This window comes from Pholcus phalangioides, unplaced genomic scaffold (genome assembly GCF_987345545.1).
Source record: "Pholcus phalangioides strain wild (caught in Gottingen) unplaced genomic scaffold, Ppha-v1.0 ptg000010l_1, whole genome shotgun sequence".
NCBI classification, from domain to species: domain Eukaryota; kingdom Metazoa; phylum Arthropoda; class Arachnida; order Araneae; family Pholcidae; genus Pholcus; species Pholcus phalangioides.
Window position 1 is genome coordinate 2,245,666 of NW_028301603.1, and position 14,537 is coordinate 2,260,202.

Consider the following 14,537-nt stretch of genomic DNA (forward strand, 5'->3'; position numbering starts at 1 on the left):
CTTTAGTGTAGAAGTTAACTTTCAGGTTTTTTTAGCCTTCATTATCATCAATATAGAGTATTTAAGGAAATAGACCAATGAATGTGATCAACAAATGTTGAGCTAGTGATTATTATTGTAGTGCTGTGTGTGAAACAGGAAAAAAAAAATAATCAGCGTTTACAGGGGACTTTTCCTACAGCTTTCATCACAGAAAGAACAATGATTGGCGTGAAAGGTTGAATTCCATATGGTCAATATTCATATGCCACATGCATCACGTCTATTTTAGCAACCTGTACTTTTGTATTTCTCTCTAGTTGTTTTCTTTTTTACTTTTTAATCATAATTTATGGGTTTTTTTTCTGTCAAATTTTCATTTTCTTTCTTTTTGCGTTTTTCGCTTTCTGCATTTTTTATAATATAATGCTTTTTTTACATATTTTCCATGTACTTTTGGCATTTTTATTCAAGGGGATTAGTGCATGCGAATATCCCAAAAAACCACATTTCCCAATTTCTCAATTTTTAAATACTATGAATTTTTTCTCTGTTTAACTGTGTTCAAGTTTTTGTTCTACCTTGCACTAGAAATATATTTTTTTAAAAACTATTTTAATGTACACTGCTGGCAGGCATTATATATGCCAATGTCTCCACTAAACTACTCTTTTCTCAAAGTGTTTTGGTAGATATAAGGAGCATTTTTCCGAACACCACTCATTTAAATGTCTTGAAACTTTGTGCGTCTCTCAACACTATGATGTTACATACATTAACACGAGGATTTTTTGTAAAATTTATTTTAAAAAATTGTTATGCACAAAATATCGGCAAATTTTGGTAATTTTTGAAAAAGTCGGATGTTGTTGAAGTTAAAATTCGAGAAAAAAAAAACCAATTAAAATCCCAAATGTTAAATTGTATGAAAATATCCATAATATTTGAGTGCTTAAAGTGAATAGAAAATTTTTAAACGTTCCTTGATTTTCCCATAGGAAAGCATGGGAAGCCAGGATCGTGCACCAACCACCTTAGTTTTAATTATTTCACGTGCATTATTTTACGTCAAATATACAGCATTATTTTTTAATCTTTTTAATATATATTCAACCACCTCCACAATATATGCTTACATTTCTTTTCTATATCACATTATCCTTTTACCTATTCCACCACATTATGAAAAGTATAAAAAGAAGGAAATAATAATAAGCCTAAGTAGACATATAAACATGATGATAATGATAAATAATTATCACGTACGCATTGTTTGGTTCGTCATTTTGGTTCTAATTAAAGACAAAAAAATTTAAAATATTGTTTTTCCAAACAGTTAGTTAGCATGTAATAAATTATCTAACATGATATATTGAAGTACCGGCGGTAGAAAGGTAAAAATGTTTTTGTAAGATATTTTAGCATTTAAGCATTTTGCATTTCTTTATACCCATATTTTACTTATTTTTCCTCTACATTCTACTTCTCAGACCATTTCAAGTATATTTCTGTGTATTATTTCATTTCAGTCTTTCTTTTTGCAGCATTTCAATCTCTTTCTATGCAAGATTCAATTTTTTTCTACATCATTTAAAAATATATTAAGCGCATCATAATTCGTTTTTTCACTCTATAAATTTGATCTTTTTTATACATTTTTAATTTTATTGGAAAAATTCTTACAAATTTGCACATAATTTTTACACACAACTTATTACAAATATTGCAAACATTTTTTCTACATTTTTCCATACGTTCCTCCTCTACTTTTCTCATATTTTCCACATTATTCACATCGTTGATATTTAAAATATATATTTTTATTACCTTTGTGTACTTTTTGCATCATTTTTTTCACGATGTTTCGATTTTTCAAGCGTTGTTTCATGTTTCAAAAAATTATTTTACATATTTTTCAATACTCGTTCAAGTATACGTAATCACTTCAAAAATTATCTCTATTTCATAAAAGGAAACAGAAACACCGTTCTTTCACGAAACATCTTTCACGGAATTGTTATTAATCATCATGAGTTCATTAACTTTCAGTAATTCAAATAAACCCATTTCGTTTGTATTAATTAAATATAAATGGTAAGAAAAATAATTCTTTTGGAATTCTGTAATCATCAAACACTCACTGCCATTGACTGATAATTATTTATATTCAAAAAAATATATTTGAAAACAAAACTCACCATATTTTAATCATATTTTCATATCCCATGAGTACCTTTAGCAATAGCACCGATACGGATTAAACTATGTAACATATGCCGGTATATATTTCTCTTTTGTAATCAAACCGACGGCACAAAACGGTTCGAAAAAAAATCGAACAAAAACCACTCGATTCTTTCATAACGAGTAAACGCGCTCGAGGAAATGTGAATACATAGAATTATCATTATCCAAAACAAAGAGCCATAAGATGGACATAACAAGACTGGACATCGCCAAATGACCGCCAAGCGAGAGGAATTCCAAAATATCAATATCGAGAACATTCATGGGTATTTTATAAATATTCAATTAGGAAAAATGCTAATTTTATCAAATGTTTCAATTGGAGATATGCATTTTAGGTTCAAAATAATGTTAGTAAGATTTATTTCTCTCCTTTGAGAGTTTAAAATATTGACATAAGAACGCCAATATCGCCAAATCGAATGCTGTTTACTATAACGAACAAATGCATAACTACATATTACAATATGGATATTATCCTTTACAGCAAATTCTATATCCGTAGGATGCCAATAATAGAATTAGAAGAAACAGGTTTATAGGAAAGTACAGGTATGTACAGAAAAGATGAACTTAAAGGTCGCAAACGAGATAACAAAGTAATCCATTTTGCTTTTTTTGGCTTTCAATCTCGGATCAGCTTCAATTACCGCTCGGGAAGCTAATTAAAACCCACAGCCGCAATATTGAGTGACCTGCGTTGACCTATTATGTCTGATACATGTTTATACAGAGGAAGTATTATAAAGGGTGAGAAGAAATGGCATTTCCTTTTTTTCATATTGTGCTTTATTTGAGTGAAACAAACATTATAGTTTTTTTAGGTGAATATCTGTTTGTTTTCATGGTTTATTACTACCATATTTACTAGTCAAAGTCGGTTTTTTTCATAATTTTTTTAGCAGAATATGATTTTACAGAGCTTTTCGTTTTCACTACGCTGTCCGGCCTAATAATTTTTAAATCAACGGGTATCAAGGGATATTAAAATTTTTGTGACCACACTGTTCAACCATGGTACTGTGCGCTAGACAAATGGTCCCAAGACTGACGTTTCAATCTGTGGATTTTTAACCACCACTTGTGACGCAAACGCAGGGCCGTCTTAAGAGCATCATGGGCCCCCGGGCCAAATGATGTTTCAGAGGTCCTACCAGGCAAATTTTCGAAAATCTCAACCAGATCCCATTTTTGTGAGGGGGGGGGGCCCTTTTCTTTTGAGGCCTTCGGGCCGTGCCCGGGTGGACCCATGCCTTTAGACGGCACTGCGCAAACGCTACATCAGGAGTGACCACCCGGCGGCACGCGCGCCACAAGAGCAGGGCCGTAACTAGGATTTTTGCCACTTGGGGCAAATATTATTCTGCCGCCCCCCTCCCCAACTTTGAAATTTGATAATTTTAGATTATTTATTCTGCGACACACTCTTTTTTTACTCTCAAAAATGGAACAGGGTGATTTCTGAAGACATTTTTTGAGCATTTTTTTAAATTGGAACCATACCTCTACGACGAACGGTTGACGAGATGAAATCTGAATTAGGACTTACAGGACACCCTGTATACAAAACTAATCTACGCAATATTTATCTTAACAGAGATTCATCATGGTGAAATAAAAGAAAAAAAACTAATCTATATCTTATCCAATCTTGACAGAGGTTCGTTCGTCATAGTTAGGTAAATTCAAACTGGTCTCGCAATCTTTATCTCAACGGAGATTTACCGTGTTAAAGATAACCACAAAACAGATCTATGCAATCCCTATCCTAACAGCGATTCGCCATGGTGAAGTAAAACCTTCCATACAGTAACCGCCATACAGTAAAACCTCGCTAAGTCACCACCCTGATAAGTCGTCACTCTGCTTAAGTCGTCCTTTTTCTTCAGGTCCGTACAGCTTTCTCAACAACAATGTTAAACCCTCGTTTACTCGTCGCTAATTTCGGTTAACTCGTCACCATGAAAAAGTTTTATAGGAACAGATAATTTCTATGGCTTCTCCTTTAAAAAAAATAGCTTGTTAACAAAATTGCCATATGCTTAAAAGTCACCATAAAAGCCTTATGTACCAAAACGGAACAGTTCATGTAGCGAAAGTTACGCTGGGGAAGTTAATTTGCCGTCTAAAGTTTTTGAAACATTAGGGACTGTTCGAGCAAGACCTGATTTCTGCATGCGCCTCACTAATTTAGAGCGTCAAATTTAAAAACAGATTATCTTTATTTAAAAACCAGGGTTTTTTTCCCGAGTTGAGGTCTTCTAATGTGTGTTTTTCCCTACCCGAGGCTCCTCCACAACTCCCACAAAGGGGACCCTGTGTTCGAGGTTACCTCTTAGTTAGTATGTGAAATATTACCTTGATAAATTTTACCAGGATTACCTTGTAGTTTTTTCGTGAACTACTGATAGAGAATTAAAACTCTGAAATTAAATTTCATGTATATATAAAATTGATGTGCAGTAGTTGTTCTGTTGTGAAGAAAAGCTAACTAATCTAATCAGTTGTTCCGATTAGTCTAAATGAAAAATTACTAGTATATCTATGCAATTCTTATCTTAAGAGACATTCGCCAAAGTAAATTATCTACGCAATAATATCAGATCATTAAAAGGAAAAATGAATATTGAAATCATAAGACTCACCAAAGACGGAAGAATGTCAAGCAGCGACCGCCATTGCTCAACGATATGAATCATCGTCATTCACTCAGACACATGTTCACAGAAAGTGAAACCATAATGATGATGCACATCAGAATGTTTTACCTTCCTAATTCACTAGGCCCGACCTTGACCAGTACAGCCTACTCCAAAAATTACTAGAACTTACAGCCCGAGCAGCAACTGTGGGAATTTTTCAGAGCGTGGCTATCAGATCAGATTAATCTGGATTTTTTTTTTTATCAGCAATAATCAGAAAAAGAGGGATTAATAGATCGTCCTTGGCTGGATGGGATGTTCAACAGGTAGGAAGTTTTTTACATAGAAATATTTGTGACACATTCCTATACAGTGAAAGCGATCATTTAGATTGCGGCATCCGTCTTAAATGAGGTTTATGGCATATGAAAACGTGAGCGAAAGTGTGTGAGGTTCCAAAACCGTAGATTACTATCAGCTGAGACAGGCGTCGTATTTGACGTATTTGTATGGATTTTATATACACGTGATACGAAAATTGTCACACATTCATTGCGTATAATGAATGCTCTCATTCTCACGTTGTAATTTTCACGAGTTTTTCATTGAATTACTGATTCGTACTCTATTGGCATTAAATTCCAAAATGATTCCGACAAATAATACTGAGAGGGAAAAAAATGTAAATACTGCATATAGACTGTAAATATTTCACATACGGAATATTAATGTTTACTTTAAAACTAAAACTTTAATTAATGTCATTCTTCATATCTACATCATCTATCCCAAGCAATGCAGCTTTAATAATGTCACAGGGTTGGCAGGTTTTTTTGACGCATGACAGTTTTTGACGGTTTAAATTGTCAAGCCCAAAAACCTCAAATGTTGCTTTCAAATATAAAAATTCCCGTTGACAATACACACATTGATTGCATGTAATGATTAAAAGTCTCTATGTTATACGAAGAATAAATACTTGATATGATTGTACAATAATTTTCTACTTTCTATCAACCCTGATATCAAAATTGTATTGTATAATGAAGAAAAACACTTACCCTTTTTCTAACAAATCTTCGTAAACCATCGAATCATTTTACCAGTAGTACGACTTCTCTAGTTCTACTCATCGAAGATGTTCTGCGAAGATCATCATGTGCCGTCACAAGTATACAGATTATATTACGTATATTTCAGAGATACAACTATGAATGTAATTTCTACCCCGTCTTCGAGAGAGAAAACAAATCTGTCTGTGTGTGTGTGTGTGCGTTCTAATTTCAGGTCGGGAATGTTAGATACATGTGTACAGAAAAAGAAGGGCTTCGCGTGTTGTACTAACCCGCGAAAAATTTCGTGGAAACTCATGTCACAAGGACGGAATAATGCAGAAAAATATATATAAATGCACAGTAGGGAGGAATATAATTACAATAGAAATAGATATACGTGGAAAAAAATTCCACTTCCGACAGTCAATATTTATTTTTTAGTCCTCTCGCAGGTGTTGCCGTTCTCTTTCTCTCTCTCTCTCCATGCACTTCTATTATCATAAAGTTTGTTTAGAGAATCTTATTTCTCTTATTTTTCCCTGATGTTGATATTAGACAGATCTGGAGCATAGGAATCACCCACATTTCTTTCAAACACACGGGACCATCCATTATCAAACTCGTCAAGAGGATAACAAGTTCATACACCGGATAAATGCAATGGAATTTGGTGTCTTTTTATTTAGCTATTTTATTCTATGTTTCGGCATTTAGTTGGTGTTAAGCATTCAAACAGATGTCAAGTGATTACTCATTTAGTGTCAACGCTGATACAAATACAAAGCTACAACAGGCGAAATGCCCAACGAGGTGGCTAAGTAAAAGATGCCCATAACAAGTATGGATGTCATATGTTTCTAAAATACAGCCCCCAATTAAAAATGCAATTAAAAACAATAAATGTATGCATCATAAAATATTACACAATGTCCATAAAATGTATTGATGGTTGTCTTATTCTAAGTATGGAATAGCTTCTCGATTTACCCCAGCATGTTTATTGTATTTCTTTTTAAACGTGTCAATTGTGTTAGAGTTCACTACCCCCCAAGGGTACGCTATTACGTTTATTAACAACCCTATTAGCGAAAAAAATCCTCTGTGACACCCTTGAATTGTCCCTTACCAAATTATACTACTTTACCGCACACCAACTCCGGTCATATATCGCCATACGGCAATTATCCAACCAGAGGAGTTGGGTGGGAAATGAAAGCTCCATACATCGGTGGTCGCCCTAGGCTCGATAGGTAAAGAACTTGCTTCTAACGTTCTATGCCCGGATTCGAACCCATGTACCTTGATGGTAACCTTCATAGTGGAAGCCGAGCATCTTACCACGGGGCGCCACTCGGGCCCTACCAAATGATACTGGTGTCCCTTGTAAAAACAAGTGGATTGACGGGGAATTAATAAATCATGGTCCATCCTATCCATACTGTTGAAAATTTTGAACGCTGCGATCACATCTCTCCGACATCTGCCGTTCATCCAATGTAAACATATTCAAAAAATCAAGTCTCTCTTCATAACTCAAGCCGCATGTGCCAACGAGGACACGCGTAGATCTTGTCTGCACCCTTTCAACCAAGTCTATGTTCCTCCGTAGGTATGGTCTCCAAAATCTTACAGCAAGAAATTTACCTTTAGAACAATTTTTTTTTTAAACTTTTATAGTGTAAGGCCGAGATTACACTATAAAAGTTTGATAAAATATATTTGAAAAACTTGAAAAAAAAAAATTAATAAGCTCATTGGTGGCATTCTCTCGGACGTAACCGGTGCGCTTATTGAACAAATTTTTGAAGTTTTGCAAAGGATCTTTTATCAAACTTTTATAGTGTAATCCTGGCTTTTGAATATCTTCCAAATTTTTGAGAAAAAAAAAATACTTTTGATTGTGTGAACAACTGTGTGGGAGAAACGGAAGGAAATTCCGTGCTCGTGATTTCTATAAAAAACCTCGTTATCTTGGAAATGCAGATACGATATTAGATTAGATTAGACTAGACTAAACTAGATTAGATTAGATTAGATTAATTGTGCTGAGGGCTACTACACTACTGTTTTACCGGACGTGCACCTCGCACACATTCCTCTACGGAATTTCTAACGAATTAGTACACGCCAGAATGTGAGTGTACGTGTTGTGAATTGAATGATTGAATAATTGCACCGTTGTAGGCCTGTTGCTCTCTGAGGCAAGACTTTTTAACAGGGAGATTGGCTCGAAGTTGACAACCATGTACAAACCATGGGCCAATTACAAAAATGCAGATACGATATAACAGTTGAAAGACAAGGCTATTGAATAGAACATATTTGATAGAAATTTATTCCTTTCATGTTCTTTATTTTTTTTTTCCCAAACTGTTTAAATTGTTCCTTAATATGTTTAACCCTTTAAGCGGCACAGCAGAAATCACCGAACCCTCGTTCAAGATGCCATATATATACTGTACATAGTGTTAAAATAGGGAGAGAAAGATGCTCAGTACCTCATCTTCCTTTTAATTTCTCTGTCATCCAAGTGTGAAGTTGTTTATCTCTGCAAGCATTTGTATTTTTTGCAATGTTTCGTTGGTGTTTTTCTAACCCCCCCCCCCCTTCCTAAACAATCACTGACGAGATATCTCGTTGAAACGTATTAAAAGGAACTCCTTCTCTCTAGCTTTCTCTGGTTTTTTAACCTCTTTTTTCATATGTTACTCTTTTTCTTCAGTGCTACCCTATTAACGAAAGTTGTTTGTTTCACCTTCCCGTTTTTTCCATACTCCTGTTTAGAGATTCCCCCCCCCCCACACACACACACACACACACACACAAGTAATGTATTTTTCTACTATACAGGGTGTTCTGCTAATGGACCGACAAACTCAGAGGGTTGTTAGTAGGCATCAAGAGGAACAAAAATTTGCTATGGAACAGGGTGTCGCAAACCACCCTGAGGGTGAGAGGGTGAAAATCGCGAAAAACGCATGTCACACAAGTCGTCTCTAGCTCTCAAATTAGTAAACGAATGTAGTAACAATAAAAATGAAATAGCGTTCAATATATGAAACAAGCTGAATGAGGAAATCAGTGGACGATACTTATTGGTTCATCGGCCATTTCCCCTTTTGCAAAGAATGGAACGGACCAATATCATAACATAAGAAATAATTCATTTATAGTTATCACGACTTCGGTTCACGTTATTTTTTTTTTTTGTCTATTTTCAAGATGTTTAATTCAAATCTTTTTTTTTCTTCTCTCTATAAGTTATAGTTATCAATCTGCAAAACTTCGTAGAAGGTGGCTTCCTTGTTGGCAAAATTGTCAAGACTTTCATAAGAAAATCTATATGGAACGTACTGTACTTTTTAAAAAGTGTCATAATTCGTGATACACATTAGACGGTCCCTTTCTAACTTCTGACAATTTCTGGGTTAAACGAAAGATCTTGGGTTGAATGAAAAAAATCCCGTTTTATAGCAATATGAAAGGAAAAGGAGAAAATGGCACGATTCAACATTTTGCAACCAATCATGTGGGGGGGGGAAAAAAACGGGGTTGTTCTTTCTACCAAACTGAACTCATGGTCATCGCACCTGCAACCGAGATTTTTCGGACATAGTTATTAATCGGTTATTTTTATCAGAAACGTCAAGTCCCGATGTGATCACATTAAGCGGCGTGCACTGTATTAGCAGAGACGTACAACCGATTAAAATTACTGAAAAAAAAGAAGAATTGTTTCATAAGCTTCGTGCTTTTTCACAAATACTAATTTTCTGTTAAGCTTCAGCCACCTCGCACCGCAAATCACGTGCATTATGGATCCAAATATATCTAATATAAAATCAAACTCGAAAAGGGACCGTTTCTGTGCAACGGAAATTAGTGACGATTTTATGTAACGGAAGTGGGTGACGCTTTTTGAGTGACGGAAGTTTTTTCAGTGACGATTTTGAGCCAAGTTTTCATTCAACTCTAGCATATATCGGGACCCATTTGACTCATCGGGACCAACTTATATGCATGTACCTAGAGGCACTCACATCCTACAGCAGGGTCCCTAAGCTGGAATACATGGCGAACCCCTAAACCAGCTTTTCAGGCACCCCTCTGTGGTTAAATTATAGTGTGAGAAATCAAAGTGATAAGAATCGTTCCGGCCCCTGTCAACAATGCCCTTGATGTATGTATATGTATAATATACATATATCACCAGTGCTCCCAACACACAGGGTCGAGGTACCCCGGGGGGATTGCACGTATACTTTCATGGGGAAGTTAAAAGGTTTCATTTTTTCAGGGGCCCCTTGATGGATCTCGTTGTTTTCTTGCTGCTTAACATTGAAAAATTTGCGAGAGATAGCCCAAGATATATCCAGTCTGGGGAGCCCCATAAAATTTGCGGATTTTGTCACGGGTAATTGAGGGGGGGGGGGAGGCTGGATTTTATTCGTTAGTAAAATGAATACATTTCCTGAAAATTTGCCGTGGCACTCACAGGGGGATCTCCGACAAGCTTCCGAGTCAGGCGCCCGCTTCATTTTCGAGGCCCTGGATGAATCTCATTCTTTTCTGTAATTTAACATTGTAGACTTTGCAACAGCGAAAGCCCGAGATAAAGTCAATCTGGGGGCCCCACTAAAAGTATGCGAATTTGTGTCCCAAGTAATTGGTTGGGATCCTGGATTTTATTCGTTGGTAAAATAAATACAAATGAAGTTTTTTCATGACACTCGCAGCAGCGGGGAATGACCGACAAGATTGTGACCAAGTTGCGGGCCCATGTTTACAGGTTTCATTTTGGGCGCCCTGAATGAATCTCATTCTTTTCTGTTGTTTAACATTGTAGAATTTGTAACAGCGGAAGCCCGAGATAAATCCAATCTGGGTCCCCCACTAAAAATCTGAGTATTGGGTCCCCGCTACTGGATGTGGGGCCCTGGATTTTATTCGTTGTAAAATTGATAAAAATGAAAATTTTTCGTGGTCTTCACTGGGGAAATGTCCGACAAGCTTCCAGGTCGGGGCCCCATGGAAATGTTGACTGGTTTCATTTCGGGTGTCCCTGGATGAATCTCATTGATTTTTGTCGTTTAACATTGTGAAATTTGCAATACATCTGTAGCCCGAGATAAATCCAGTCTGGGCCCCACTAAAATTCAGCGAACTGGAGTCTGGGGACCCCCATGGGCAAGTTTTCTGGGCGTAATTTATTAATCACATTTGTTTTTTGTTGCTTTATCATTGTAAAATTCGCTTCTTCAGTAAGCTGGTGCTTTCACACGTCCCTTTCCATATCACGCTGATGAAGTGGGACGGAATAAACAAGATATGTTGTGAAGGGGGGGGGGGGGTTGGACGCCAAAAGCGGCAGGGGGGGGGCTGTTTTGTCGGACTACGGTCATTTTCTGCACGCGAGGGCTATTCAGACCGAGACTTGCAATTTATTGCCGATTCCGAGTGGCATTTTTTTTAATTATAACCTGGAGGTTGGTGCACTAACCCCTCGGTGGGACTCTCTGCGATAGCGATCTTTATCTGTGGTCATGTCACCGTTTTTGTTGTACCACTGCATCAGGATAGTTTCTGACATTTCACCTCCGATGTTTCGTTCCCAACATTTCACCCCTCGCATGTTTCGTCCATGGTACTTTTCACCTCTCGCACAAGTTTAGCCCTCGGTACATTTCGCCTAGGAAATTTGACATACCCTGACCGTATGAGTAAATATGTACGTGACCCCGTATGAGTGACCAAGTGAGTAACCGTATGAGTGACCAAGTGAGTAACAGTATGAGCAACATCTGGGAAACATTGCCGCTGTGGTGGTCGAGTGGTTATAGTGCCGGACTCGTGATGCGAGGATCCGGGTTCGAACCCCACAGTGGTGGTCGGCTGAAGTTGGTTTTCTGTGGTTCCCAACTTCAAGGCGCAAATGCGAGCCGATCTCCCCGTTAAAAAGTCTCGCCACAGAGAGCAACAGTCCTACAACGGTAAATCATTTAACCATAACACTTCACTCATAGTTAGTAAAACTGGGGGCAGATGACAGCACTACACATAACAAGCATTACACAGAAAACAAAAAACTTTACGTCAGGTTGCACTACACGTACACGCACATTCCCGCATGTAACGATTCGTTGGGGGGTTCCGGGGGGGGGGGGGTGTGGTGTAGCAGTAGTAGGTAGGGGCTCGGGGATCCATGATGCAGCCACCTCGTTGGGCAATTTGCCTGTTGTGGCGTTGTATTTGTATTTGCATATGACATCTTGTATTTGTATTTGTATCATTAGAATTTTCTGAAAAGTTTACTGCATCAACTCACTCCTCACATAAATCTGATATCCCCCCGCCATTCATATGGTCATTTACTCAACCACATACTCACTCCCTTAAACGGTCGCTCACTTGGTCACTCACTCATTCATACGGTCGCTCACTCACGCATATGGTCAATTACACAGCTAGTCACTGAATCGGTCACTCACACGGTCAGAGCAGAAGAAAGCTCGGGGCAAAATTTCCTCGGGCGAAATGTCCGGGAAGACAACGTTGGGGGTGAAATTTCTGGATCCCGAGATTAACACAGAAGTCAATTTCTTGTCTGGCCTAGTGCATCGACTACAACTCGCTACTCCAACAGAACTTCCGCAGTCTGTTCCCACGAGAATGAACAGTTTGAGTGGACTCCATCGCAGTATTCAAGAACATATTACGAAAATACTCGGCTCCTCTTTGTTCCGTCTCCACCAAATGCACAAAAAGAAACGTGATAAAATTCCAGTAGGCGAAAGCGCTAATAGATATAATGGGAGTATTGTGTGTGTGTGTGATAGGATTTTGCAATTATACGTCTGTTCTGACTGAGCAACCTGAAAACCGTTTTTGTTTCTTATATCATTTAATCGTCTTTTTTCTGATCAAGTCTGTACAATGGATGACAGAACCTTGAAAATGGTCACACAATGAGAAAATAAAGTAACATTTCTGTCATTCCGATTACCTTTGAATTTTTTTCTTTCTTATTATAATTCTCACGGACTGCAGGCTTAACATTCGAGCAGTGTTTTCAGATGACGTCAGATGCTTTGTTACAGTGTTTCTCAAAACATGTTCCGCGAACCAGATGTATTCCGTGACGATGGCAAAGGTGATTCTCAAGCGGACTTGATAATTGAATTCTAACTAAGTAAGAATTATTCAACTGTTGCAATTGATATCAGCAATATCCTTATGGATTGAAACAAAAATTAGATCCTCATACTTGAGGTAACCTTATATCATCAAGAAAAGTGCGATTCTAAATACGGGATATGATTAATTGCAGCCGTGAGCAGAGATACTGGGGGGGGGGGGGGGGGGCGCGTGCCCCCCTCCCCCAGCGTCAAAGGTGGATTCGACTGGCGATGGCCGCTGTGGTGGTCGAGTGGTTATAGTGACGGACTCGCGATGCGAGGATCCGGGTTCGAACCCCACAGTGGTGGTCGGCTGAAGTTGGTTTTCTGTGGTTCCCAACTTCAAGGCACAAATGCGAGTCGATCTCCCCGTTAAAAAGTCTCGCCACAGAGAGCAACAGTCCTACAACGATAAATCATTCAATCATAACACTTCACTCATAGTTAGAAAAACTGGTGGCAGATGGCAGCACTACACATAACAAGCATTACAGAGAAAACTTCACGTCAGGTTTCACTACAGGTACACGCACATTCCCGCATGTACCGATTCGTTGTGTGTTCCGCGGGGGGGGGGGGTGGTGTAGTGGTGCCTCCAAAAAATGGCTCGGGGATCCATGATGTTCTTAAGTCAGCCACCTCGTTGGGCAATTTGCCTGTTGTGGCGTTGTATTTGTATTTGACTGATCTAATGTAAATATGTATATATGAATTGACAACATTATCATCGTGCCCTGCCTAGCAATAATGCCCCCCAGAATTCCAAGTCTATCTCCCGCCTATGATTACGGGGAAAAAAACTGAATTTTATGACAAATATGAAAATTAATGATATGTTGATGAAAGGTAGGTGCTGCAAATCGTTATGAACAGAAATATATTTGGACGGTTTTTATATAAAAGGAACCAAGCGTCCCATTAAATCAAAACTGAGAAAAAACTATTGAAGGTTATCTCGATTCAGTTATCTCTTCAGTTTAGTAGCTGGTTCAAGTGCACACAGACGGCAGCACAGCCTATATGTCACTTGGTTATATTTAGGTGATGAATTCGACCTGTTTCAATACACATAGTTCAGATGTCAACGGCGCTTGGTTCCTTTTATATAAAAGCCGCCCATTTCATGGAAAGAAATAATCCATCATGGGGGACTATCAGCTATTAAGAAAATACGGGAAATTGGGCCCCCGTCTTAACCCCCCCCTCCCCCATAGCGTAAAAGCTGTTGGCAATAAATTTGAATGATCTGTATTAGACGTATAGGCGATAAATGTGGAAGCCTTGTTCGCTCGTTAAAGAAGAAAGAAAGGGAAAGAGAGGAGAGAAGAAAAAAGCGGTAGAGGATGGGGACATTACAGGGTGTAGGTAATTAGATAAGAGAGTTACAGAGAGGGAAGAGATCTACAGTACCTTTCTTTTCCGTCCTCATCTACGTGCTC

At 37.9% G+C, this 14,537-nt stretch overlaps 1 protein-coding gene across 3 annotated transcripts in view; it reads right to left on the minus strand.

Annotated features, from left to right (window-relative positions):
• Positions 1 to 6,248, minus strand: part of LOC149080746 (MAM and LDL-receptor class A domain-containing protein 1-like) — a 68,768-nt gene extending 62,520 nt beyond the window's left edge. The window contains exon 1 of one of the 3 annotated variants that reach the window (XM_089237425.1): positions 5,930 to 6,248. The gene's annotated coding sequence lies outside the window, so the exon portion shown is untranslated. Of the gene's footprint in view, positions 1 to 2,177; positions 2,266 to 4,871; positions 4,924 to 5,929 lie in introns of those variants that run through there. The other 2 variants (XM_089237427.1, XM_089237426.1) reach the window with 2 other exon arrangements.
• Between the last annotated feature and the right edge of the window lie 8,289 nt (positions 6,249 to 14,537).